The sequence below is a fragment of the Cervus elaphus genome, chromosome 16, assembly GCF_910594005.1.
Source record: "Cervus elaphus chromosome 16, mCerEla1.1, whole genome shotgun sequence".
Classification (NCBI taxonomy): Eukaryota; Metazoa; Chordata; class Mammalia; order Artiodactyla; family Cervidae; genus Cervus; species Cervus elaphus.
Genome location: NC_057830.1, coordinates 8,154,253 through 8,180,848, shown reverse-complemented (window position 1 = coordinate 8,180,848; position 26,596 = coordinate 8,154,253). Strand labels below are relative to the sequence as shown.

The 26,596-nt window shown below is 42.3% G+C and overlaps 1 long non-coding RNA gene across 1 annotated transcript; it reads left to right on the top strand.

Moving 5' to 3' along the window:
• Positions 1-13,106: 13,106 nt before the first annotated feature.
• Positions 13,107-25,893, top strand: LOC122709999. Its single transcript, XR_006345801.1, has 4 exons — positions 13,107-13,165; positions 23,429-23,509; positions 24,819-25,013; positions 25,645-25,893. It is a non-coding gene; the product is annotated as an uncharacterized LOC122709999 (long non-coding RNA).
• Positions 25,894-26,596: the final 703 nt, after the last annotated feature.

Below are 26,596 nucleotides of genomic sequence, written 5' to 3'. Positions count from 1 at the left end.
AGTCCCGGGAGGAGAGGCTGGAGAGAAGGAATATAACAATGGAAAACTTGACTCACTTGAAAATTCATCTATGAGCCAGTCCTGAAATCAAATATGATCTCATCGAAGCTTTCCCCCTTGATCATACTCATATATTAATGCATGTGTGTGTGAATGCATATGTGTGTGTGTGTGTATGTGTGCTTTTCAGACAGCAAAGGGCTGTCACACAGTGTTTCAGCAGCCTTGTGTATTAAGCACAATAGAGTTCCTCTCATTTGTTAGTGAGGAGGAGTCTAGGATTTAAGGAGTGACCTGCCCAAGCCCTGCAGCGTGGACATATGCCCCTGGACTTCTGACCCCCCATGGCAGCTAATCTATTCCATTGTCATGCCCTGAAGTTGAAAGGTCTTTAGAGACCTAAGAAGTAGGTATTTGCCTTCATCGCTTTCCTCAAAGAACTCAATGCACCTTATTGTATTGAATGTTAGCAAGACAATTTACAGTGATATTCCATAGTAGTATCATATGGTATTCTTTACCATGGAATAAGATGGCAAAAACCCATCTTGACAAAGGGTGAGTAAATGCAAGATATCAATAAACAAATGCAGAGATGACCTATGGACTGGGAGAAATAGTTTGCAAATGATGCTACTGACAAAGGATTAATTTCCAAAATATACAAACAGCTCTTACAGTCTAACACTTAGACTGTCTTACAGTCTAAGACAAAGCAAGAAAAACAACCAAATCAAAACTGAGAAGACCCGAATACACATTTTTCAAAGAACTCATCAGGCACATGAAAGGATGCTCAATATCGATAATTATTAGAGAAATGCAAATCAAAACTACAGTGGGTACTGGCCACTCAGACCAGTCAGAATGGCCATTATTAAATTTAAAAGTCCTACAATAAATTTACATAAATAAATAAAAGTCTACAATAAAGTCTATTTATAAATACTGGAGAGGGGTGTGGAGGAAAGGAAATCCTTCTATACTGTTGATGGGAATGTAAATTGGTTCAGCCACTATGGAGAACAGTATGGAGTTTCTTTAAAAAACTAAACCAGAATTACCATATTATTCAGTTCCACTGAATGATCATATTCAATCCCATTCCTGGGCACCTATCTGGAGAAAATTCTAATTAGAAAGGATGGGCACACCCCTATTTTCATAATAGCACTATCTGCCATAGCCAAGACATGGAGACAGCCTAACTGTCCATCAACAGATGAATGGATAAAGAAGATGTGGTTCATATACACAATGGAATACTACTCAGTCATAAAAAAGAACTTAAAGAGTGTCATTTGCAGCACCATGGATGGACCTACAAATTATCAAACTAAGTGAAGTCAGCCAGAGAAAGATATATGATATTAGAGAAATATCAGCCAGAGAAATATATCACTTATATATGAAATCTAAGATAAAACACAAATGAACTTATTTACAAAATAGACTTACAGACAAATTTATGGTTACCAAAGAGGATAGTGGAGGGTGAGAGGAGAGATACGCTAGGAGTTTTAGACAAACAGATACACATTACTATATATAGAATAGATAAACAACAAGAACCTACTGTACAGACAACTATTAATATATTCAATATCTTGTAATAATCTATAATAGAAAAAAATTTGAAAAAAAACAAATATATACATAGACACACATATAGGTATAACTGAATCACTTTTCTGGGCTCCTGAAACTAACATAATACTGTAAATCAACTATACTTCAGTTTTAAAAAATGGTTTAAAATGCAGGAAATCAAGACCAAGGGAAGAGAAGATACACATATGCAAACCCCATGTATCCCCAGGATTGGAATATTTGAGCCTCACTGAGGGCTTTGACTTCCTAGCAGCCAAGATAAAAAAGGAAAATGTATTTAATCACTTGTACTTAGGAAAGCAATAGTTTCTGAGCCAAAGGAATCATTTGCAACCCTTTAGGCATCAGAGAATTCTTTTCAAGGGGCTTTAGCATTTATTCAACAAATACTAGTTACCGTGTACCAGGCACTATGTTAAGACACGGGCACAGAGGATGAACAAATATCGTCCTTGTCCCTGTGAAGATGAGTCAATGATTAATAATGTCTTTCTTGCCTCAGTTTGCTCAGCAGGCGCCATCTAGGGAGAATGTGTGTGTTAGGCACTCAGTCGTGTCCAACTCATTTGCACCCCGGTGGACTGTAGCCCGCCAGGCTTCTCTGACCATGGGATTCTCCAGGCAAGAATACTGGAGTGGGTTGCCATTTCCTTCTCCAGGGGCTCTTCCTGACCCAAGGATCGAACGCAGGTCTCCTGCATTGCAGGCAGATTCTTTCCACACTCAAAACCCAGATGTGCACCCCACACGGCCATTGTAGCTCTCATCTGGGAAAGTTTTCAGCAAGCAATTGAAGAGAAGCTATTTTCGGTTCTTTCCTTAAGCTGTTGTGGTCCTAAGTGGGTAGTTTGGCCCCACAGTTGCAGCAGGGAGAAACTAGATTGACAGCTTCTGGCACAGCCGAGTAGAAGAATCACAGGCAGACATTTTACCCTGGGCAAATGGGTCTTTCTCTGAGGACAGATGCTGGCACTTCTTGATGACTCATTTCTGAGGGGCTCAGCCCCATCAGGGTCTGAAGAAAGGAAGAGGGCTGGCACCAGGCCCAGTGTTGGTGACATCCTGGCTTCTTGCCTGCCTTTTAGAATTGCCCCAGTAGGCACATCTGTGCCCGGAATTTGTCGACTTGTGTCAAAAGACAATGAAGTTTTGTTGCCTGCATCCGAAACGATGACTTCATGGTTCTTTTAAGGGAGAATAACAGTTAGGATGGAGGAGGTGAGAGATTTGTGGAGTTAAAGGGGCACATTGCAATGTTTGAGTTTCATATTAGATAAAATCTAGAATGCTTCTTATCTGGGAAACTGTAAAGTCCAAAGCATTAACCCTGTTGGCCATAAATGAACCCAAGTTTCCTCCCATTTAGCTAATTTTGAAAGGAATGATGAGTCTCCAAGTCGTTGGGGTGATGTGAGTAGACTTATTTTCCTTTCCTGTGCTGAAAAGCATGATGTAGAGCAGTGGCTTTTAAAATGTTTTGACAATGATCCATAGCGAGAAGTACATTTTATATTGTGACTCTGAACTTGCAAATGTACTGAAAGAGGTTTCATGGAAAATGCCACTGCAATGCGTAATACCCGAGAGCAGTTTCTGTTATATTTTATTTGTTCATTTACTTCATCTATAAAATTCAGCTTGTGATTTGGTTCCAGGATTTCCTAACAGGTCATGACCTCCAGTTGGAAAATATACATGTGGAGGAAAGACCATGGGGTCTTAGAGGTCTCAAAACAATAAGATACTTGTCTGTCATTGACATTAGGGGCTCTATGCATTGTAGTGACTCAGGGACCCAGGTGGCTGGAGTCTGCATGTTAATCCCTTTCTCCAAGGGCCTGGAGAGCAATCTGACTTCCAGCCATGGACCTGGGGCAGTCACGGCCCCAGGCCTGCTTTCATGGGTGTGTGACCTGTGCAGTCACAGGCTCACTGTACAGCTGTCACTGTCTTGAATTATTAAAACTTTTTGAAGAAGCCCCTCGTTTTAATTTCGTGCCAGGCCCCACAAGTTATGTAGCCAGTCTGCATACAATGTCATCTGTAAAATGGGTGCTCTTGATAAAACCCTTGAAATGATTAAAAGAAGGATGGCCAAGGGTTTGTATATATGAGCTACTCTTTTCAGCTTGCTGGCCTCATCTTCAGTGGGACCTCCACGGGAAACCTCTACTTAATTAAACGTGTCTGGTCACCCTGAAGTGCTGTACTTTCTTACACTGCCTTCCTTTCTCCCTACCATTTATCTGAGTTTTGTTCATCACTTAAGAAATCACTCTGGTGTCTCCTTGGGGGCCATCTTCCATGACTTCTCAGCATCCCTACAGCGTCAGTCACAGGTCCTCCCTTCAGGATCCTGTCACTTTAACTCCATCCTCTCCTTCTGGCTCCCTCCACCCCAGCTCAGGGCTCCTCACTTCTTGCCCAGAACACTTAAGCAGCCTCCTAATTAGTTGTCCCATCTCTAGTTGGCCCTTCCATTCTATCCTCCACCATGCCAGGGTCACTTCCCCGTTATTCTCAAATGACGTTTCTAGGGTGCCACTTCCGTAGGTAGAAAGCCTCAGTGGCTCCTGTCACCGCTGGGCCCTGGTCTCGCAGTCATCGGCTCCACGGCCCCCTCTATTCTGCTCTTCCTCTGCTCCCCTCCTGAGTCCTGCCTGCCTGCTCCACGCACCATCTCTGGAATAGAGTTTATTCTCCAGCCTTTGGTTCTTCACACATTCTCTTCCTTCGGCCGAAGTGACCTGCCCTCAACTCTCCCTGGGAAGATTTCAACCCACCTTTCACTGCTCCTGTGAGGCTCAGCCTCCTCCCCAAAGATCTTCTGGGCAGGATGGAACGACTCCCTCTTGTCTCTGAATTCTATCATGTTTCTTGGAATTTAACCTTCATCTTGAAGTTATTAGGCAATTCACCCAAGGTCTTAATTGCATTTTCAGCTGGGTCTGTGTTGCAGAGAATAGAGACAATTAGGTGATATGCCTGTTGCATCAGCCATTCTTTAGGGGAGGCCCCTGGAGTGCAGACTCCTGCAAAGATTGCTTGGGGCTTGTCCTGGTCCCCTCAGCTGGTCTCAATCATCCCTCCTCCTCTGGCCCTCTTGGCTCTTTGCACATCCCTCTAGCATAGCACTCACCACTTTCCGTTTGAGTTATTTCTTGACACGACTGGCTTCCCCACTAGGCATGTCTTATTCATTATTGCAGCTCCGATGCCTCTCCCAGGGCTTGGTGCTCAGTTAGCACTCAGGAAATGGATGAATAGATGAAAAGGACAGAGATCCGGAGAGAAGGGGAAATTGCTGGCTACTGTGGGGGGTGTGTGGAAGGAGGGTCTTGTGTGTATCTCTAAGATAAGTTAGGCTGAGAAAACAACTGTGTCTCAAATCTTATTGGCTCCAAACAACACATATTTATTTCTCATTCAGACTTGTGTCCGTGGTGAGCAGTAACAGCTCTGCTCTGTTCTCTCTTCATTCTGGGACCAAGGCTGATGTCGGTCGCAGAGACATGACGGTCTATGGCAGAAGAAAAGGACAGATGGCAGAGGCATGCAGTGGCTCTGGGGAGAAATGGCTCAGATCATTTCAACTCACATCTTGTTGACTGAAGCAGGTCTTAGGGCTCCAGGAAAGAGAATACTCTCAGAGGGATGGGCCCAGTAGAGAGGGGCGGTGGGTATTCTGGAAACACAACCTGCTACAGTGGGGCAATGCTTCAAAGTGGGGTAGTAATTTTGGTGCTGGTTACTGGTAATAATGAGTTACTGGTTACTGTGTTACTAGTTACTGGTAATAATGAGTCACTGGTTACCGATGTGATGCTCTGGCTCTCTGGCTCCCATACTCACCCTGACCCTGGCGGGGGTGCTGGGGGGGCTCATCCACTTGGTGTCTTTGGAGCCAGGAACTGGGCCCACAGATTTCTGCATCTGGTCCATCCTTTCTCATCCAGCATGGGTTGCCCATAGGGACTGTATTTTCTACTTTGCCCTTTTAGGGATGGAGGGAGAGACACTCTCGTCCAGGGTTCCTATGACTTGGTAGGTTCTGTCTAATCCTTGTTTATCATTGGTAGAAGCCACATTCTCCGATATCAAGTGTACACATAACAAAGGTGATGAATAAGGAGATGCTTCCTCCTCCTTATTCTTCTGTCCCATTTCTCAACTGGTTTGGAGCCTGGATGAGGAAGAAGGTGCAATTTTTTGAGACCCTTCTAGTGCCTCAGTACCTGAGTTTGCAGAAATACCAGGTTCTGAAAATGATGTTTACTCCACCAACACAAAGAAAGGTTCTGTTGTTGCTACTGCCAGTATTGTTTCACTTAAAGGACTTGGCCAGTGGGAAAGGAAGACCGATTCTCAAACACGGTGTCTAAACATGCTGCTTCCTGCCTCAAGATCATCTACCAAAGACTCTGTTCAGGACTTTCTCGGTGGTCCAGTGGCTAAGACTCTGAGCTCGCAATGCAGGGGGCTTGGGGTTCTGTCCCTGGTCAGGGAACATGCCACAGCTAGGACGCAGAGTGGTCAAATAAATAAATAATAAATAACATTAAAAAACAAAAACAAAAACAACTGTTCATCCTGGGCCGTCTGATTCCTGTATAATCAGAAATTAGAGCTCTCTGTGGTGACCTAAATGGGAACAAAATCCAAGAAAAAGAAAAGGATTTTTATACACATATGCATATATATGTATATGTGCAGCTGATTCACTTGTCTGTGCAGTAGAAGCTCATGTAACATTGTAAAACAACCGTACTCCGATAAAAATAAATTAAAAAAAAGAGAAATCAGAACACTGTAGGAAATGGCCATGGGGGACATCTGAAGTGAACAGTATCCTTTTTCATGCAAAGCAGACCCTCAGGTAAAATCCTGAAACATGACTATTCACACTCATTTTGACCAGTACATAAGGCATCCAGAGGGTCCTTGTGAGGGGAGCACACCTATCCTTACTTAACAGAGTGTTTTGCAGAGGCCAGGCCTGGGATTCATATATTTCTGGCAAGTGGAGTCAGTGATACCCTTCCCTACCAAGTACCTCTCTGTATCAGCTGCTATCCATGACTTCTCTGTATCAGCTGTTATCCATGGATGGTGCTGCAGTTCTTAACCAGAGGAAGAGGAACACATTCTGATGGGAGGAGGAGGTTGGTAGGTGAGCAGAGAAAGATGAGGCAAAGGTGAGAGGGGATGTGTCATGATTTGTTTCTAATCAGTCTGGCTGCATGAGAGAGTGTGGGGAGGGGAATGATGTCTAGAGCAAAAGTCCTATTTATGGAAAAGTGCAAGATGCAGGGAAGAAGCCGTGCAGCTTCGGGAACAGACACCAAATTTGGCAATTTGCTCAAAAGATTTCTCCTCCCTCTGGTTCCAGAGCCCAGTCTTTGGCAGGGCTTGTAGGCCACGATGTTGACCACAGGAGGGGCAGAGAGAGAAGCAGGGCTCTCACCAAGGGGGCCAGGAGCCTGTGGCACTCAAGTTTTTTTCCTAAAACTGTTTGCTCACAGAATATTTCAAAGAGAGACTGGGTGAGCTTGTTCCTGAGCCTGTTCAAAGTATGGTGCTGAATGACACTGCATGCGTGCTCGGTTGTCTCTGACTCTCTGCGACTCCATGGACCCGCCTCTGTCCATGAAATTTTCCAGGCAAGAATACTGGAGTGGGTTGCCATTTCCTACTCCAGGGAATCTTCCCAACTTAGGGATTGAACCCACATCTCTTGTGTCTCCTGCATTGGCAGGCAGATTCTCTACCACTAAGCCACCTGGTTAAAGCCTAGGTTATTGAGAATTGATGGTGGAGAGTAGTTAAGAATCATTATTGTTTATCCATTGACGAATCTACAACCTCATATACATTCCCAGGATGTTGGACCCTGAGACATAGGGGTACACCTACAGGTAAGCCCTCAATACTGGGGTGGCTATTGTGCTTGTGATATATCCTTCTGTATTAGTTTCTTATTGGTGATGTAACAGTTTACATTGGAAGGATTGTTGCTGAAGCTAAAGCTCCAATACTGTGGCCACCTGATGGAAAGAACTGACTTACTAGAAAAGATCCCGATGCTGGGAAAGACTGAGGACAGGAGAAGGGGGTGGCAAAGGAAGAGATGGTTAGATAGTATCACTGACTCAATGGACATACATTTAGGAGATAGCAGAGGACAGAGGAAGCTGGCGTGCTACGGTTCATGGGATTTCAAAGAGTTGGACATGACTTAGCGATTGAACAAAACAACTTAGCACAAACTTTGTGACTTAAAAGAAAAAACAAAACAAAACATAAATTTATTTTCTTATAGTCCTGGAGGTCAGAAGTCCAAAATCAGTTTTACAGAGTTAAAATCAAGGTGTCAGCTGGCTGTGTTTTTCCTGAAGCCTCTAGAGAAAAGCTCATTTTTAATTTTTTTGTATTTTCTACATTCTGGCAATCACCGACTTTCCTTGACTTTCATTCATCATCAAAGCCAGTGGTATAGCATCTTTCAGTCGCTTTCCCCTGACTCTGACACTCCTGCCCCCTTTCTTAAGGACCCTGTAAAACTATCCTCATCTCAAGATCCTGAGTTTAATCCTTTTTGCCGTACAGCCTACTATATCCTCCAGTTTCCTTTGGCTTTGGTTCAACCTTATCAAGAGGACACACAATTGCAACATTTATTAAGCACCTGCAGTATACCTTTTCTCTGCTAGAAACTTTTCATACTCTTAAAATTGAATCCCCACTGTGACTCTGCACATGTACACATGTTCGTGCTCACTCATATCCAATGCTCTCCAACACCTTGGACTGTGGCCTGCCAGTCTCTTCTGTCTGTGGAATTTTCCAGGCAAGAATACTGAAGTGGGTTGCCGTTTCCTCCTCCAGGAGATCTTCCCAACTCAAGGATAGAGCCTAAGTCTCGCATCTCGTGCATTGGCAGGCAGATTCTTTACCACTGCGCCACTTAGGAAGCCTCTGCATGAGAGGCATTTTTTATGTCTGTTGTATAAATGAGGAAGCTGAGGGTGGCATATGTTAGATTACTTGTTTATTTTATAAGAGATGGAAATAGGGTTTGAGTGTAAATGGGTCTGGCTTAAAAACTCACTCTTTCCCTACGATTTCAAATACTCCATCTCTGAAGCTGCTGCTTTCTCATGATTGAAACGATTCAGTTAAAAAAAAAAAAAATGCCAAGAAATGTCTTGTCCATTCTCTGCTGGTGGCTACAAAGGAATGTTCAAGGGGGCTTTCAGTACTTCTTGATAGCCACGTTCTCTATCCTGGGAGTAGGGGAGACCCCTGATTTCATCTTTTGCCGGGGTTCTGACCAGGATACCCTGGCTTGGTGGAAGAGACACACCCAGATTCTCCAGATGAGTCATAGACTGTGCCCAGAGCTAAAGTGTGGTGAAGAGGGAAGGCTTCCACTGCCCCAGCCTGTGAAATTGTTTCCTTTACGGTATATTTCTGCCGAGAGCAGCAGACTGCTGCCCTTTGATCCTCCTCCCCAGGACTATGGAGCCTCAGGCATCTGCCTGAGTTAGCAGAAGCATGAATAGGGCATTGGAGAAAGCCCGGGCCTGGAGCCCAGCGACCTGGATGCCTGTGTCAGCGTCACCACTGATTGATCCTTTGACTGCTCCGTCCTCTGAGTCTTGGGTTCTACCTGGACTGAATGCCTGCAGCCTTCACTTTCCTTACAGTTTAGAGTGTCACTGCTTAGCCAAAGGTACTGCTCTCAGTGGGACAGATAAATACCAGAAAGTTACCTTGCATATGGAGATAACTTTGCCGCATGCTGCACTTTCTCCATAGAGTGGCTAAGAGCCCTGCATTAGAATTCTGGTTCTTCCCTTATTGGCTGGGTTATCTTGGGCAAACCTCACTTTATTCACTTATAAAATGGAGATAATGATAATTATACTGCCATCCTTCTGAGGTTGTTGTGGGGATAGCCCAGCCACTAGAATATCACTGGTGACTCTTCCGTTCTGTGTGAATGCTCATCTCATGCCTCCCTATCCACTCTTATGGAAGTTCTAGTAGAGAAAGGAACTTGGGCTCTTGAGTCAGAACCACTAGCCTTTTCTATTAGGCTCTGCTACTCATCAGCTGCATGACCTTAGACAACTCAATTCAAACACTCTGATCCTTAGGACTTTTCGTCTGTAAACTGTGGACAATGATAATAGAGATGTCTTAATGGGGGGATGAGAATTAATAAGATAATACATGTAAAGTTCCAAGCAAAGTGCCTGGCATATGGAAAGTATTTGCTCCCCTCGGGTCACGTGACTGACTTCTTTCGCATTTCTAGGATGCTTTGAATTTCATTCCAGTTTCAAAGGTGTCAATAAACATTTTAACATTTTAGGTAAAGTCAGGCTTTTATATTGAGGTCACATACTTGTAAATATGTGCATTAAACTACATCCTGATGTAAAACAAGTGGTACTGATTTTTCCAGTGCCTTCCACCCCCTAACTTCTAACCTCAATGTCTGCAAATAATTAATGCAGAGAGGAGGTTTACAGTTGGCTACACAAATGTACGTTAAATATTTAATTTGAAAAAGTGAAAGGATGAACCCAACAAGCTGCAATAATCTTCAAAAGCTCTGTTAAGAATTTAGACATATGGTATTGACTTATGGATAAAACCAAGACTTTTGGCTTTGAATCAATCCACTAAAAAATGTGGAGCCACTGTTTCTATGTGGAGTATCAGAAAATACTGCAGAGGTGGTCCTGTGCCCTGGTTTCTGGTTCAGACTGACCTTGAAAGTAGAATCAGTTAGCAGTAGCCTTTGCTCAACTTTTGTCTCTTCCAGATGCAACCAAATATTCAGAAGATTTAGGGCAGTGAGAATATACTGGACAGAGAACCGCCAAAGGAAGATAACAGATTGGCTCTTCTTTGGATTTAGCTCTTTTCTACTTGGAATAGAGGCAATGGTAACTAAGGCAACTAGCATTTAAGGAATTTTAATTTACTGGATGCTTTTATATTATTCCCATTTTACAAATGAGGAAACTAAGGCTCAGGAACATGTCATAACTTGCTCAGAGCGACTAGTTCATAAATGGAAATCAAGAATCTGAATACAAGTCTATTTGAGCCCGGACTGCTTTTGTGAAATTGTTAAAGGGAACCATTAACATCTAATAAGAATGGTTCATCCATTGATCTATTAAATACTTGCTTAAAGGCTGAGCAATGGATCCAATGACCTCTTGGAAAGCCAAGATTTTGGTAGTTTAAGGCTCCTTTCATCTTTCTGAGTTGAATATGTTGTATATTTTTATGAGCCCTTCCAAGTAAGCTGCTCTACATTCCTGGCCTGTGGATCCCTTGTAACTATTGCCTCCTTTCAAAAGCAAAGCATTGATTTGTACCCACTCAGAAGCTATTTGTCTGCTTGCTGTTACCTGGAGAGTAAATTTCCTCTTCTGACCAAATTCCTACAAAACTCTCAGTAAAGCCCAGGACATGTTTTTAAATTGATAATAATGTTTGTTGAGCTTTTATTTCCCTGGTTTTGATGGAGGGAGGAACAGAATGTATAAGGTTCCATCAGACCTTATACAATGACTACTGCTGTCACTGTGACCTTGAGCCCAAAATTTGGGGATGGCATTTTCTGCTCTCCGCCTTGGTTTGCAATGTTTCCTGAGATGTGGCACCCATCCCCACACTCCCACCATCCATCACCTATCCATCATGGTCCAAACTACCACTGTGCTTCACCTAAAATCTTGAATGACCTCATTGTTTCCCCTGCCTAGAGCTTTACCTCCTCTAATTCATTTATGAAAAGGTTTTTGTATTATAAAATAACACAAGCAAATGCAAAAGTATCACATGATATAATGAATTATATTATAGCTCACTTAGGATTAGAAACTTTAAAAATTACACATATGCATTCATAAAAGCAATATATAAAGAAATGCTTCCCATACCTTTAAACTTGGCATAAATTGTATCACACTACACATATCCTTTGCTAAGTTGTTTTTTTTCCAGGGCAGCCTTGTGTCTTGAGAATTAGTCATGTTGTTATGTGTAGATAAAATTTATTCATTTTGAAACTGCTCTATGGTGTACCCTTGTGGGAATATCCCATAAATTTAGTTTTTCCACTTTTCCATTTGTTGGTGTTCATCTAGTTGGTTTCAACGGTACCTGATTACAGATAGTCTTACAGTAGGGATCCTTGCACACATCTCCTTGTGCATATTTGTGTAAAGCCCTGTGGAGTGTATACTTACATATGGACTTTCCAAGTTATATAATATGCCCATATTTATATTTACTAGATGATATCAGGGCTTCCCTGGTGGCTCAGATGGTAAAGAATCTGCCTGTGAGGCAGGAAACCTGGATTCGATCCTTGTGTTGGGAAGATCCCCTACAGAAGGGAAAGGCTACCCACTCCAGTATTCTTGCCTGGAAAATTCCATGGGCAGAGGAGTCTGGTGGGCAACAGTCCATGGCAACTGTAATCGGACATGTTATCAAACAAATTGGTTTCCAAAATGTTGTGCCAGTTTACCTTCTCAGCTGCACGTTATGGAGAGTCAAGAGTTTCTGTTTCCCTACATCCTTACTAGTAGTTAATATTGTCAGATATTTAACAATCTGATGAATCTGACAGAGTATCTCATTTCCTAAATTTGTATTTGCTAGTGAGAATATTTTTCTTACTTATTATATTCTAATTTGCTTTTGTTAGTGAGCATAATTATCTTTTTAGGTACTTATACTGGTAAAGAATCCACCTGCCAATGCAGGAGACTCAGATTTGACCCCTGCATTGGGAAGATCCCCTGGAGAAGGAAATGGTTATCCATTGCAGTATTCTTGCCTGGGAAATCCCATGGACAGGGTAGCCTGGCAGCTGCAATCCATGGAGTTGCAACGAGTCGGACATGACTCAGAAACTGGCTGCTGGGAGTTTTCTCTATCATGTAGTTACTATTTTTTTGTCTTGCATTTTTAGTGTCATTGTTTTGTAGAAATATTTACCCTATGTGGACTTCATATTAACACTTTAAAATTTGCAAATAACTTCTCCGAGTCTGTGACACTTGTTTGCATTTTTGTTGTGTCTTTAGCATGTAAAACATTTTTAGTTTCACTGTAGTCAAGCATTTTGCTTTGTTTGATTTAAGCTTTACTGTTTGCTCAATGAATTCTTGATTCTGAGATCAAAGAGTTATTTTTCAAACATTTTCTTATAAAGGTTTTACTTCTCATGTTGTGATCTTCGATGCACATGACATTTATTTAATGTAAAATAAATAAATAAACAATAAAATTAAGTAGTTTATTATTTTTTTTTGGTCTCCATATGGAAAATCAGTTGTCCTTGTACCATTTATTGAATAGTCCATCTTTTTTCTGTTTATTTGTAATAGAATAAATCTTGATATCTGATTTTGGTGATCTTTGTTATTCTTCAAAATTTTCTTATTTCTTTATGCTTCTATAGGAACAGTATGAGCTTTGCCCTGTCAATTTCGATGAAAACCTTACTGAGATTTTAATTGTAAGTACAACAAATGTATAAATCATCTTTGTGGCGGAACAGAGGCCTGTTTAAAGCTGAATCCTCTCTTCTGTAAATATTTATTCAGGCTATCTTTTATGTCCTTTAAAAATGTCTTAAATGTTTTTTCCCTAAAAGTTTATTTACATTTTTATTAGAAGTATTTATAGGAGCCCTGAAGTTTTGCTTGCTGTTATGAAATTATCTTAAATTTCCACTATATTTTGTAATTGATAGGGTGGTTTTCTGAGAACACTAATGAATTTGTGAGTTGATCTTGTAACTTGCAGAATCCTCTTATCTTTTCTAATATTTTCTCTGTAATTTTCTTGGATTTTTCTAATGATATTTTCTGCAAGTGGAGATCCATTTTATGTCTTTTAATCTATTTTAAAAATCATTTGTTTATTTTTCTTATTGCATTAGCCAGGGCTCTTGGATAATGTTGAACAGTAGGGGTGACACCAGGCCTCCTTGGCTTCCTCCAGAATTTTTTCAAGGAAATATTTCTAGCATTCTATCATAGAGAGGCCATTCAGTATAGTGGTTAAAAATGCAAGCTCTGGGGTCAAGTGAGTTTGAGATTAGACTCTTATCACTAAAATGTTGTATTACTTGGAGTGTAGGAACTTCCATACAGTTCTGCATATCGGCTGTACCTATTTATATTCCCACCAACAGTGTAGGAGGATACCCTTTTCTACATACCCTCTCCAATGTTTATTCCTTGTAGATGATGGCCATTCTACCAGAGTGATGTGATACCTCATTGTAGTTTTGATCTGCATTTCTCTAATAATTAGCAATGTTGAACATTTGTGCTTATTGGGCATCAGTATGTCTCTGAAGAAATATCTATTTAGGTCTTCTGCCCATTTTTTTGATTGGGTTATTTGTTTTTGGTTTGTTTTGATATTTAGCTGTATGAGCTGTTTGCATATTTTGGAAATTAATTGCTTGTCAGTCACATTGTTTGCAAATATTTTCTCCCATTCTATAGGTTGTCTTTTTATTTTGTTCATGGTTTCCTTTTCTGTGCAAAAGTTTTAAGTTTAATTAGGTCCCACTTGTTTATTTTTTGTTTTTATTTCCATTAATCTAGGAGATGAATCTAAAAAGATATTGCTGTGATTTATGTCAAAGAGGGTTTTGCCTATGTTTCCCTCTAGGAGTTTTATAGTATCCAGTCTTACATTTAGGTCTTTAATCCATTTTGAGCTTAGTTTGTATATGGCATTATCGAATGTTCTTATTTCATTCTTTAACATGTACCTATCCAGTTTTCCTAGCACCACTTATTGAGGAGATTGTCTTTTCTCTATTGTATATTCTTGCCTCTTTTTCCATAAATTTATTGAATTTATGGGTACATGGGTTTATTTCTGCACTTTCTATGTTGTTCCATTGATCTGTATGTCTGTTTTATACCAATACCATACTGTCTTGATTACTGAAGCTTTGTAGTATAGTTTGAACTTCAGGAGCCTGATTCTTCCAACTCCATTTTTCTTTCTCAAAATTGCTTTGGTTATTTGGAGTCTTTTGTGTTTCCATACAAATTTAAAACTTTTCTGTTCTATCAAATGCCCTTGATAATTTGATAGAAATTGCGCTGAATCACTGAATCTGTAGATCGCTTTAGGCAGTATAGTCATTTTAACAACATTGATTCTTCCAATCTAAGAACATGGTGCATCTTTCCATCTTTCTGTATCATCCTCAATTTATTTTATTGCATACTATAATTATTGGAGTACAAGTCTTTTGTCTCCTAGGTTGTTTGTTTGTTTGTTTATGTGATGGCAAATGGGGTTGTTTCTTTAATTTCTCTTTTTGATCTTTTGTTGTTAGTGTATAGAAATGCAACAGACATTTGTCTGTAGATAAGGCAATCTTATAATGATTTATTTCTCTCTTTGTTTCTTTTCCTTACTCAGCTATTGTGATATTGATTTATCATCTGAGTTTTTTAAATTATTTAAATCATATTTTTCAATTACACATTTTTCTTAGATTCTTTTTCCTCTTCAGTATTCCTGCTCCCATTTTACCTATTCTTGGTAATTTTTGTTCTTTATTGTCCCTTTGATGATTATAATATTACTTGTACTTTTATTAGATTAAAAAATGTACTCTGTGTAATTTGTTTATCTCATGATCATTGTTTTGATTTCTGATTTTTATATGGTTCAATGTTATTTTTAATTTTCATTTGGTTTAGGTTTTGCTGTTTGGATGGTGTGCTTTCTTTTTTAAGATTATTAATAGCTTCTTCATGAGTTTTGTAATTTTGCTTTGCAGGGTAATCTTACACAGAAAGAGTTTTGTTTTCTTCTGATGTATTTCCTCCCTTTTCTAGAAGATTTATAAGTTTTCCTCCAGTGGATTCTGGGTCTGCTATCCAGAACTATGTTTTATGTCAACCATTTGAGATCGCTGCTCCATGGACACTGGGAATATTTTGATGCTATTACTTCAGGGAGCTTATGGCTTGGATCACCTTGATTCCTGGCTACAAGGCTGGGTCTGCATACACTGGTCTCTTTTTTCAAGTGGCTGTAGCCCCAGACAGTGGTCACAGCAGTAGTTAATTTTCCATCTCTTCTTACTAACAGGGGAACTCAAACTCCAACTTGACTCCCAGCAGGGAGCCTAACTGAAATCTTCAGCCTTGCTTCACATTAAGCAAATTGAACTTTATTCCCTGTATAAATTCTGAATGCTCCGGCCTGCTTTGGACTGGGGATCCAGGGGCCTGTAGCTTCAGTCTATTTCTTAGCTTGTTTTTATTCTGTTTTTCATCCACAGAGATGTTTATGGTGGATCTGAGGTCAGCTCTGGAAGTTCTCTTTGAGGTTGTTAGTTATCATTATTGTGACTTTGGAGCATTGCCATCTGCCTGGATTTCTCCCTCTGTTTCCTACCTGGCAGGACAAATGGTATTCCCTAAATTCTGCCTGCCATCCCCCTGTTTATAAGGTTTCTTTATGTTTCCATCAAACATAGAATAAGTGAAATGCATTACCAGGCATTTTTAGATCTTTATTCACCTGGCCTCTGTTCTCTATTTATATGGAGCTGCTTCTAATTCCCTGATTACACTTGCTTCCAGGCTTTATCTCAGGCCATTTCTCCAACTGATACACGTTCAACCTTCTGTCTGATTTGTGTTTGATCTCCCTGATCTTTCTCATCTGCCCCTAATGTCACTTCCTCCCCATTCCTCATTCCACATACATTCATTCTCCTGCCCCCACCTTATATTTGATAACACCTGTCTCCTTCCTTAAACTACTGTTTCATCAGTCTCTCCTCCAAAAGAGAAGATTCTTGTGAGTGTCTCACTCAGTCCTTCACCACTACAACTAGCATGGCAGAGACACCCAGTAAATGTTAGGGAAACAGATAAATGAAAGAAGCATAATTCTCTCTTGCACTTCATTTATTCCTTGCTGTCCAGAGGGAGCCCTGACTTGCATGTAATGTGGAGGGAGAATCATTCCATCCACATCGCCAGCTGATGAGATCCCAGGGCTCAGCCTTGAATTCATCAAGGAAATCTGGAGCTTTGGGGAGTGATGGAGGGCGAAGAGGTGGGATTCCAGTGTGAAACTGGGAGGGTCCAGAAGAGGTGAGTCGAAATGTCCAGTGCCCTGTGATAAAGATATTCCTTCACCACTGCTTTGTGTTGCTGGAGAAAGGACACATGGATTTTCCAGGACTGCTGTGATCTGTGGCGCTGTGGTAGTTATAGAGTGTATCCCCACCTCTTGAACCTGCTGATTCTTGTAGATTCACAAGTGAAACCTGGTCTAAGCTCAGAGGTCCTGGGAAAGCAAGATCACCTCCCTCCAATCTGAAGCAGACGTCGTTCTATGTATTTGGACATAGTCTTGTGACATTGGCTGATGCCAGTTGGTGCTGGGGCATCTGAGTTCTAGCATTGATCACTGAAGCAGTTGTTGAGCCTGGCTTTCAAGGCCATCCCTCTTGGGAAGGCTTTGGCGTGCCAAAATCTCTCACCCCCTTTCCTGCACCATTTTTATATGCAATCTTGTTAAAGTCCTTGCCTTTCATGTGGAGGCCAAGATGGTGACTTCACAAAGGTCAGGAACTGGGGACGCAAAAAAAAAATTTTCCTTGAAAGCTTTAAAATGAATTATTTATAGGAATAATAAACAGTAAACTGAAAGATTCGAGACGAGAAGCCTGGTATGTAGATGAGATGAAAACTGTGATATTGGGAGATTGTTGCCAACATTTTCCCAGCGCTTAAGTGGTTTTATCTTTGCATTTTCTCTACTACCCTTCATATGCTATCCCTCTTTTAGAATGAAGCTATGTGTAAATTTCTAAAATTTCCTTCTTATCAAGAGGGAGGGTTTATATGTATACTTGTAACTGATTCATGTTGTTGTATAGCAGAAACTAACAAAACCTTGTAGAGCAATTGTCCTTCAATTAAAAAAAAAAATCCTTCTTTAGACTATGGTAATGGAACTGTGCTATCCCATTCCTTTTTTGTGAAATCCTCTGTTCTGCTGTGGGACATGAAACAGCTGTTCAGGCTAAAAGTGAAGTGAGGGGAGGGGAGGAGAGACCTCAGAAGAGCAATTCAGAATGCCCTGCAGTTGTTTTGAAGCCTGTTTATGAAAGAAGCTGAGGAGTGTTTTGGGAAGACTGTGAAGTCAGGCAGGAGAGTAGCCCACCACCATCTTTGCCCTACCGCTTTACCAGCCAGCTGGCCTTGGGTCAGTCACTGAATACCTGTCAGCCCACCAACTCTCAAGGTCTAAGTTTGCCCACCTATAAATGGGAGAGTTGGGTTGACTCAAGGATAGTCAGTTAAACCGCTTGGGAAAAATAAGAAGGGAATTTAAGTAACCAGAGCAGTGGCAGGAATCCTGGCAAACAAGGAATGGTGTGTTACCAAAATGTAACCCCAATACATGGTTACCACGCAGAAAAACAGACCAGGCATTGTTAGCATTTCTAATTATTTCAAAAAGCCCCAGATCTAGATTTTTATGTGAAATATCCTAATTTCACATCTAATTAGCAACTCATTAAAAAAAATAGAACAAACTAGCAGTGCCCTGTTGAGGCCAAACAGACACATCTGTGGGTTGAACACAGTCTGTGGACAGTCAGTTTGCAACCTCAGGGGCAAATGATCTTTGACTCCAGATGCACACTCTGTCTTCAAAATCAGGAAACATGGACTGACCCAGCCCCGGATGAGCATTCTGAGATCCTGGTAACTGACTGCAGCATCGGCTTCCTGATGGAGACTGGGAATGCCATCTGACTCCTGTCTAGATAGCACTGTCTGCAGAAAGCTTTAACCCTAAGACATCTTGCTTCTTTGTTAATAAGGGAGATGAACCAGAGTTTAAGGGATGTTAACGGTGCATTGGCATCAAACTGAGACTTCCTCCTGGAAGTAAATAAGAATTGAAAGGACTGAGCAGGGAATAACTTCCTCACAATGAAATTTGATGTCAAAATGCTGTCATCCACCCCCAAAACTACCTTGTGGGGCTGCCTCAGTATTTAAGCGTTGTGATTGTTCAGTCACTCAGTCATGCCCGACTCTGTGACCCCATGACCTGTAGCTCACCAGGCGCCTCTGTCAATGAGATTTCTCCAGCAAAATACTGAAGTGGGTTGCCATTTCCTCCTTCAGGGGATCTTCCCGACCCAGGAATAAAACTCCCATCTCCTGCATCACAGGTGGGTTCTTTACCACTGAGCCACCAGTGTTATTAATTTAATACCTTTTTGTTATTGAAGGATGTACAATTTATAAATCCCTGTTGCATTCACTGGGCTCTCATAGCAGCCAAGAGAGAAGACCTGTCCAAGGATTATTATCCCAAGTGGACATCCTAGATTCAGGAAGCTCAGAGAACGGACATAAGGCATTCCAAATCCCTCAGCTCAGAGTTTTCCGAACTGGGTTAGAGCCTGGGTCTCCTGACTCCTCTGTTCCCTCTGCTACCCTATGCTGCCCACTCGGAGTCAGTCCCCCAGCCTCCTCACAGGTGGGGTTTGCACCCCAGCTCAACCCCTGAGCAGCTGTAACACATCAGGGCTTGAAGAAAGGGTGGCACGCATGCACATTCTGATGCCTCAATGGTATCACAGGAACCCCAGATGGTGCTCCGGACCCCATGAGGTGCTCAAATGAACACCCGGTCTCTTCAACTCGTTGGCTAACTCCCTAGCCCCTACTTCCCAACTTCGCTGTTTGAATTCCATTCCTATTAAAAAACAAAACAAACAAAAAAACACTTCTGAATCTCCGTCCATCTTGGATTTGTCCAGTACTGAAGAAAGAAGGGGCTTCCCAGTAAAGAAGGGGCTTCTTTACTACTGGTAAAGAACATGTCTGCCAATGCAGGAAACATAAGAGACTTGGGTTCGATCCCTGGGTCAGGAGGATCCCCTGGAGGAGGGCATGGCAACCCACTCCAGTACTCTTGTCTGGAGAATCCTGTGAACAAAGAGCCTGGTGGGCTGTGGTCCATTATGTCACAGACAGTCTGACACGACTGAAGCGACTTAGTATACACAAAGAGAAAAAATTATTGTAACATTCAGGAATACTTGAAGTCGTGTGATTCTTTACCAAGTAGAGTTGAATTTTTGTGAGTATTGAGTGACAAAACATTCAAACCAGATAGAAAACAAATATATTAAAGCATTTGCTGAGATAGTTTGGTGGCTAATTCTAGACCTAAAAACATTCTTGTTTTTTTTCACTTGGTTCTTTGTCCTATTTAAACACTGGTTGTCAGAGTTAGTAATTAATTGTATTTTACTAAGACATCTTAAAGGTCCTGTAACACAAGACTGCAGCCCTGGAAGGTTCTGATTTTCTTATTCTGCTAGAGGACTAAGGGACTGTGGGAATCAAGGAACAAGGACCACAGTGAGTGAGCTTGCAGCAGATGGTGGACTAGGTCATTGTATAAATGAAGTCACATTTGTGTAAAGAGACACATTTTGCTATCTTTCTGTTTTTTAAATTAGTTTTAAACTGCTCAGTGGCTCCCCACCGCCCCAACCACTCTACTTCCCTGCAAGTTTGGAAACCAGTGATGTTCCAGGGAGGCAGAGATCTTGTGATAAAGGACTTGCTTCAGGCTTCAGACTTCATTGGAGCTTCAGGCTCCATTTTACAGCTTGCATATAAAACTATGTAAGTTGGCCTAATGATGGAAAGGCTGATGCTGTCAAATGCTAACTGGTGTGATTAGAGGGACATTCAGATCTCTCTGAGCCTGTCTTCTCTTCCTGGTACCCAAAGGCACAGGTCTTTCCCGGCGGCAAATCAGTCTCCTCGTTACTTTCTCGGGTCGGCACACAGGTCTGCTCTGCCCGGTGTCAGGCCCTGTGAGTCAGCAAAGCCAGGCCGCTGGGCCAGGCTGGTTTCTGACACCAAGAGCAGAGGCAGGGCCCCTGCCCCAGTAGCCAGGGATAGCTGTGGACACGCAGAACCATGGCGATGCCACAGCATGGAACTCCAAAAATCACAGATATTCCAGGACCCGAAGCAGTGACAAAGGCCCAGGGACGCAGGTTGCTTCTGCTTTCCTGTTTGATCTGATGCTTACCCAATTGATGGTTTAGAGAGAGGGTATGAGAGTGGGGCTATTCTTTGTAGTTTTTAAAATCCAGTTTGCAACAGAAAAGCTATTTCGGACCATAACATTTGGCCCTGCACAAACTTATTTCAAGGTCACAGTAAAGCATTTAATCATTAAATTCATGCTAAATCCTAAAGTGTGGGTCTCCTGGTCCCCTTCAACTATTCCATTGTATAGTCTGTATCAGGAAAAATGGCTTTTGTCAGTAGCAAAGTCAGAAGTAGCAGAACTTCTGAGTGTGTTCTGCTGAACTTCTGAGAGTGTCATGTTTAACACAGTATTTTAAATTTCAGATATAAATATCTGAGCTAAATAGCTAAATGTCACCAAGATATAAATGAAGAGGTGGTAATAACAACCAAAATAATATGTTGATAGCATCTGGCACTTGTTCAGCATGTACTGTGCTGTGTTCCAGCCACATGGCTGAGAAATTTACCCTTCATGGATGCTACCTCCGTGGTGGGCTTCCCCAGTGGCTCAACTGTAAAGAATCTGCCTGTAATGAAGGAGACGCAGGAGACAGGTTCAATCCCTGAATCAGGGTGATCCCCTGGAGGAGGAAATGGCAACCCATTCCAGTACTCTTGCCTGAAAAATCCCATGGACAGAGGAGCCTGATGGATTATAGCCCATGGGGTCACAAAGAATCAGATACAACGGAGTGACTGAACACGCAACACACACACTTCCATGGTTCCCTCAACTTTAAATGATTGTGTCTAAACTTTCAGGCAATTATATGAAGTAGTTGATATCACCTTCAGAAACACTTGTTACCAACAGATTTGCATTGAGTGTTTATTATGTTCCAGCTGCGAGTCGAGGTCCGTGTGATCCATAAAAGTTTGATAACATAGATATACCCCCTGTCCTGGGGCTTGTGGTCTTGTGGGGAGAAAACGTCAACCACAAAATGCTTCTCTTACAAAGTGATGAGAAGAGAGTTCAGATAGGGTCTGGAGGGAGGGCATCTGTCTGTGCGATGAGTTTGCAGACAGTCCCAGACCAAGCTTTGAAGTGGGCAAGATGCTGGCATGTTCTGGAAGCTGCAAGAGGGACTGTGTGATTGGTGATGGTGACGAGAGTGATAAAAGTGAGGTTGATGAGGTTGGGAGGAGCCAGAGTGACCCGGGATGTTCACATCTCCTCTCTGAGTTCTTCTTTGTCTCCTCCTGGTACCCAAAAGAGAATCCTGTGGGTCCTGGGGGAACTGAGATGAGGAAACGGAGTCAAGGAGGCATGCAGTCTTCTCTTCTTCATGGCTGCATAGCTTATAAGAGCTATAAAGTACAAAATGACAAAATAGGGACTTTTTTTTCTCTCTCATCAATATATAAACATTTATCAGCCTCTTTACTCCTTCTCCATCCTCCACCCCCCGCCCCCACTTCTCCTTCTTCCTCTTCCGCTCCTCCTCTTCTTTTTCTTCTTCTTCTCTCTCTACCCATCCTACCTCCATCAGCAACTGCGTGCCAGGAATTTAATTCTAGGCTCACGATATGTGATTGAATTCTCATACTCACAGCTCCTTTTTCCCCTGAGTTCCCATTCTCCTGGGTCTTGTTTTCAGTAACTGATGATGCAAGCTAAGGTAGGGAAAAGGGCTATAGACAGAAGGGGACTCTTTTAGATAAGGTGCCTTACACAGAGGATACCTCTGAGCAGAGGCATGAATTCCTGAGGAAGATGTCATCAACCCTGCAGTTAAGAGAGCTTTGTAACTAGCATTATCAAAGTCGAGGGGAAACGTTGTCCTCATGGAGTAGGTTGACATGCACTGTGTTGCGTGTGTGTATTCATCAGATTTTTTCCCAGACCAGCCTGCAAGGAAAGGTCAGCCGAGGTTGCATAAACAAGGGGGATTTGGCGGCTTCAGGTTCATAAAATTTTACTCGGTTTGGAGAATCATGGAGGCCATGTTCATGAAAAGAAACACACTAGCCAGATGGAAGTTTGAGTGTATTTGGGCCACGTAGCAATGCAGCCTTTGGTGTCCACCCATCAGGAACCAGTTACACCTGGAGAGACAATTATGGCATTTTCAGTAGAACATTCTTTTGGCTCATTCAAGAGCAGACTTCCATAAAAGAGTGAGGGAGATTAATGAGCCCAGCAACAGCCAATAGGAATTCATGGGAAGACCAAATGCTAATGCGTAATTGCCGTTGGGTCTGACGAGTGCACTCTGTCCCCATAAAAGCCTGAAGATTAAGCCATACTTCAGTCTCTCCATTTTATTCTCTATTTTTTTTTTCTGTTTCTGAACAGAATTACTGTTGCTTGGGAAATTTAATACAGAGTAGAATTCTTCCCATGATTAGGATTAGCTGTTACAGTATAAGGTGAATGGCAAAGGACCGTTTGTCATGTTGACTTTTTGGAATGTCTAGACACGAATAAAAAATTAAATGGCATAATTATTCTTTTTTTATGGTTGTCAAGTGGAGCCATCTATTCAGGATTAAATCTGACAATTCACAGATCAATTCCACCCATTTTGGGTTTCTTTATGGCTATGGCCAAGATGTTTCAGAGGGTGCTATGTGATTTGTTGGGTTTTGTGCAATTATCATACAGAGGAGAATGATGTGTCTTTGACTTGCTCTAGAAATTGCCTGCACATCCATCCATGCTTCCGTGCATCCATCCAGAAGGTCTTTATGGAATATCACGAATGACAGAGAGATGAGTAAGTCAAGACCTTTGTTCCCAACATGCTTTCAGGCTACTGACCAAGAAGCAATAGGACATTACCCCCTCAAAGTGGAGAACTGCAAGATGGTGGCAGGGATGCTTTGGCACCAGGGGGAAGGGCCTTAATGGAATGAGGGTGCTGGGGCTAGTTTCTCATTAACATCAGTAATGATGCTCAACCTTGGAATCGTGTGGGAAAGAAGAATGTGTGGGAATCTTGCAGGCTGAGAAGGTGAGAAGTTCTCTAAGAGAAGGAAATTCTGAGCCTGCGCACAGGCAAGAGGGTGGGAGAGCAAGACTTACTCAGTGAACTGTAGGAAGCTGGCCCAGCTGAAGTCTCGTCTGCATAGGTGTTCAGACAGTAAGGGTTGGGGATGGCTGGGGAGGAGTGATCAGCCCTCAGGCTCAGAAGCCTTCATGGGCAAGGTTATGAGAACCAGATTATGAAGTCTGGGGACCACTAGAGTGAACTTAGATTTGATGCTAGTAACTATGAGGAAGCATGACCACATTTTCGATTGAAAGTATCTGGCCAGCATCTTGGAAGATTCACTGGCCTCTTATGGAATAATTGTTTTATATGGGCAATTTTTTGCAAGGATTATCTCAGAAGAGTAAGGCCTAGAGTAAATGGTTATAGGTTATGGAGTGTGGACGCCTCTTGATTCTTTGTCTGTTGGTCCTAACAGCTCTTTCATAGACTATGTTTAGAGCAAGTAAATAATCTGAACATGAAATCTTGCAGATAATTTTAAAAGGAAAGAAAAACAAAACCAAAAAGCTCTTTATTATACTTCTGTGACACATGTTACCTTGGAAACACGGCCGTGGTCTGATATGATTTCTTGTTTGGTCTGGAATGCTTTCCGTTTTGCATTCTCACAGTGCCTGCCCCAGTGCCTGGAGCAGAGAAAGATACTCAGTTAAAGATGCAAAACGTTGGTTTGCTAATGACTGGAACCAAGCTGTGGGAGACCTGTTTGAAAAGTCTGTGACTCCCATGTGTGTTGAAGTGGGGAACACCAGTGACAATAGCAGGTCACTCACAGCACTAGAGCAACAGCTTGATAGTGACATCTTCCTGGGGGCCTCGTGGAAGCTGGAGCACGGGGTCAGGCTCTCCATGTCATCCACTCACTGGTCGGTATTACCACCCCCTGTACAGAGAGGAGTGCTGAGGTCAACTGAGTTCACGCTCAAGATCACACGGATGAAGAACAGAAAAGCAGGACATGATTTGCGGGTCTACTTCACAACGATGTCTATGACTTTTCTTTCCTATTGCTATTTCCAAATATTTCCAGGTGTTTCTTGTGAAGGAGGAAGCACATTTGTTCCCCTGGCCCCAGAGGAGAGAAAGCAGACCTGGGGGCTCCCCTGCTGGGACAGTGAAGGGCTTGGCAGGACTTTGTGACTGCCATGGCTCCCAGAAAACAGAACTGCCTTTTCTGAAAGACTGTGCCCACCCTGTCCCTGGAGATGAGACACTGCTGTGAAAAGTAGATAACCATCTCTCAGGGGATCTGTAGAATAATTTCTACTCCGGCTGGTAGAATGAAATATATTTACTTCTATCTTTACAATCTTGAGATGTTCTTTGGATAGTAACGGCCATTCCTGACATCTGGATAATATTTCACATTAGACAAAAACACTTACATGGAGCATCTTATTTAATCTCAAATGGCCTCCTTTTTGGGAAGAGGTAGCTGCTGCTCAGAGAAATAGCAGGACTTGTCCAAGGATATGTGGAGTGAATGAAAGATGCAGAAGACAGACCTGGATCAAATAATTCCAAGATCAGAGCTCCTTCCTATCTGCACATTGTCTATACAATGGAGTGAATATACAGGTCTGTGGGGAAGGATCTTATACTGTAGATCTGGGGAGTCCCTTCCCACCATGGGTCACATGCTGAGGCTATTTCTGAGACAATCCTCCCTTTTTCATGGCTCAATATCCCCAAGGCCTGCACCCTGCTCCGGGATCAAAGCCTCCTTCAAGGTCTCCTTTAATCATCCTTGTCAGTGTAATAGGTTGCTTCCTGTCCAGCTGCCCCATTTCCATAGGTAATTTATACATCCAGAGATGCTAGAGTGTGGATTCTTACTCCCATTATTTCATGTCTAGGTTCTACTTCCTCCCATGTGAATCCAGGACACAAGTCTAAGTCCAGACTTCACAGCCCAGAGGGGCCACCCCCTGCTCAGCCAGGAGCACGCTGACTCCCGACTGTGGAAAGTTTGCTGAGTCTAAGTGCAAGCAGATGTCTCCAGCTGCTGGATCATACAGTCATATGAAACCAATCACCCGCTGTGCACAAACATGCATCATCAGGCCAAAGTCTGAAGATGCAACCAACTCATCTTGCTTCCCGTAAGACAGTGGGTGAGTAGGAGTGTGGGGTGTGGGGAGGCTGGTCAAGGCAATTCTTCTAAGGGCAAAGTGTGTAAGGTTCAAAGGCATCCATGCATGCTAGGTCACTTCAGTCATGTCTGACTCTTTGTGACCCCATGGACTGTAGCCTACCAGGTTCCTCTGTCCATGGGATTCTCCAGGCAAGAATACTGAAGTGGGTTGCCATGCCCTCCTCCAGAGGATCTTCCCAACCCAGGGACCAAACCCACATCTCCTATGTCTCTTGCATTGGCAGGTGGGTTCTTTACCACTAGTTCCACCTGGGGAGTCCTTCAAAAGCATAAGGATGGTGAAATTGAGCCAGAGGATGTGCTGCTCAAAGTTATAACAGACACTCAGACTCATCCTGTGATACCATCTGAGCACTTTGCATACTGTACTCATGGGATAACAAAGGTTTTGGGGTGGGGGAGATGACTTCCTCATGATCTTATTGCAATCTAGTGGCCCAGACAGAGCTCTATCAAAGATCAAAACATCCAGTCCAGTGCTCTTTTCATCACTAAGGTTGCCTGTGCCCTTGACTTCCTGGTGGGCTTCTCCATGTGAAGTCTCTTTTGTTTTGAATCCTGTTAGCTTTTGGGGTGACTTTTCCTAGCGGAGTAAACTTTTCTAAAGAATGATGATAATTAATGCCAGTTAATGAGGGTTAATATTAGCTTAG